The 2,866-nt window shown below is 37.4% G+C and overlaps 1 long non-coding RNA gene across 1 annotated transcript; it reads right to left on the reverse strand.

Moving 5' to 3' along the window:
- Positions 1-344: 344 nt before the first annotated feature.
- Positions 345-2,623, reverse strand: LOC117073272. The gene is made up of 3 exons (XR_004433190.1): positions 2,539-2,623; positions 1,507-1,553; positions 345-534 (listed from the first exon to the last, which is right to left on the reverse strand). It is a non-coding gene; the product is annotated as an uncharacterized LOC117073272 (long non-coding RNA).
- Positions 2,624-2,866: the final 243 nt, after the last annotated feature.

Raw genomic sequence — 2,866 nt, forward strand, 5'->3', positions numbered from 1 at the left:
CTGAAATCTCCAGGGCACACTCATGAAACCAGCACCAGACAAACACAGTGGAGCCACTTTTTAATGCTGTTTTGGGGAGAGAACTAATATTTGCCTTATAGGTTAACTGAGTTATGGCAGGCTTTGGCTGGAAGGAGTTTTCCTTCAGGAACTGATTTGGCCCTCAGCATATCTTAATCTTATGGTAATTGTTGGCAGTCTGGGGTGGGGTTCGGTGCTGGAATCTTACCCTTCATATTCCACTCCCCTCCTTGCCCCAGGGGTTCTGATGAATAACGCATGTACAGAGAGATCTGAACCGGTTTGGGCAAAGTATCAGGTTTATTAAGTATAAAGCTTCCCAGTATTGTTTTACTATGCAAAGTGAAATTTCTTATTTCTTCCTCTTGAAGTGAAGACTGAAGGCTGATGAAGCAAGGTTGATCTGATACATCTACCCAGTTTCAGGCTCAAAAGCTGGGCCAGAGAGAAGCAACTAGGAAGAGGCAACAGGCGGTGGAGAGGAGAACTCACTCTAATTGAGGACACTGAGATCTAGGAAGAGGAAAAGTGGAACCATCTTTTGAGTCACCCACTCGTGATGGGGACCAACTGGCTGGCCACTCTTTTTCCACAGGGAAGGAGCAACCAGTGAGGTGGGAAATAGAGAAGCATATTCTTCACCATAGAAGGAAGAAATGAGAGTACAGAAATGTCAAAGGAGATCTTCACTTGCTTGGGCAGAGAGGGCAAGTTACTCAGTTCTGCTACCTACTGTAAAATGTAGTATTGCAAGCCCTCAAAATAGACAGGTAGGCAGATTAAGAACCGTTGCAGAAGCTATAGACAAAATAACTATATTGCAAATCCTCTGGATTGTATTCTGAGAACAGGCAAGCTATGCAGTGATAATTAGCAGCGGTGTAAGAGGAGTGGTTAGTATAGGACCTATTAATGCCCACGGGAGCCCTGTCCATTTCTGCACTTAGAAACCATGTTGAGACAGAGCAGAGTTCTTCACCCTCAGCTGTACAGGTTAACCCAATGGAGCAGAGAGGATGATTTCACCAAAAATTATAGTGTTTCTAAATAATGTCCGCCTCTACCTTTTTAACCTTAGAACACATTATTTGGGTTGTTTTTCTGTTTGTGGTTTCCTTCGGCAACATTAAAATTAATTCATGATTCCTCACACATTGTCACCTCAGGCAAGCGGCCCAGAAGAATATCAGGTGACCTAATCAACATGAGGTTGGAAAATTGGATGGGATTTAAATCACGAAATAGATAATCAGCAGGTGGCCTAAAATCAATAGGTTGTATTTGAGAAATATAATACTGCTGTATGTAGATGCTCATAAAAATACTGAAGAAATATTTTGATTCATATAATATTCACAATTATTTGTGGATAGATTTGCATAGATTTTCAGGCTTGACAAAACAGGTTATGACTACTTGCGATGGCATAGAAATAAATATGCTACATTTTTTTCAGAATAATTTAAGTGATTTGATAACACTTACCATGGAGGATTATTTTTGGTAATTGCTTGCTTTAAGGTGTGTCTTGCCTGGAATTCAAAAATGAACAAAAGAAAGGAGTTGCAAGTCATAAATATATTGAACAGCTGGAGAAAATAGAAGAGCCACCTAGGAAGATTAAACTCAACCAGGATTGTTTCCCTTAGTTTTATGCAGTATCCTCCAGCGAGTCTTGACATTTTTTTGAGGCTCCTTTCCTTATATTAATATTTAAACTGTACTATTCAGTAGGCTAATCAAACTTTGCAAAACAGCTTAAATAAAATATCCTTTCACTACAATTGTAACAGTACTATAGATTTTAAAAAATCACATACATGAAATAAACAATTCTGTAGGTCTTGCAATGAAAAACAAATTTCTCACTTCTCTACCATTTTCCCCTCCCCGGGAATAACAACTTTCCCTTCTTTGACCGGATTCTTTCGATATTTTTCCTCCATTTGTTAAATATTATTACTGATGCCATTGCTTCTTAATTTTTAAAATTTTAGACATTATCTGTGATCTTCACCCCAATCCCTGCCCATGTGTACTTTCTTATCCTTTCCATTTTGATATAGGTATCTCAAAATTGTGGTTAGGTCACTAGTGAGCTTTTATATTATTATGACACATAATGTTATTTTTGCTAAGCTATATGGTAAACAGTGATTATTTCCCTTTTCCTCACTTGCCTTTTCTCCCCACTTAGTTTTCTTTTCTTAAATTTTATTATAAATTGACAAATTACAATGATAAAAATTTGGGGTACAAAGCAATGTGATGTATACAATATGGAATGATTAAATCAAGTTAATTAACATTCCATCACATCAAATATTTACCTTTTTAATGGTAAGAACATTTAAAAGTTACTCTCTTAGCAATTTTGAAAAATGTATTATTATTAACTATAGTCACCATAATGTGCAAACAGTTTTAAAAAATTATTCTTTCTGTTTAACTAAAACTTTCTACTCTTTGATCAACATCTTCCTATCCCTCTTCCATCTTCAGCCTCTGGTAACTCACCATTCTGTGAGTTCTCATTTGCTTAGCTTTCTATGTGCTTGTCATGAATCAAACTCCGAACCTCACCAGTTTTCTAAATGTCCTCTGATGAATGAGAAGTGCTATCAATTCCATGTTTTTGGCACAGTGTCTTGCAACATCCACTGACCAGTTCCAATCTGGAATGGTTGCTTTTATACTTGGTGCCCCACCCTCCAGGGATCCTCTTGATCTTCATCCCAGGGATTATAGTTTCCTTGTTTCTAAATAGAGATCTCATTTTTCTGAATCTTGTGTATTTCTCATTTCTGGTTTACTGTCCTGTTCCAGGGGAGCACATAGCACATAA

Source organism: Trachypithecus francoisi, unplaced genomic scaffold, assembly GCF_009764315.1.
Source record: "Trachypithecus francoisi isolate TF-2019V2 unplaced genomic scaffold, Tfra_2.0 Lachesis_group4, whole genome shotgun sequence".
Classification (NCBI taxonomy): Eukaryota; Metazoa; Chordata; class Mammalia; order Primates; family Cercopithecidae; genus Trachypithecus; species Trachypithecus francoisi.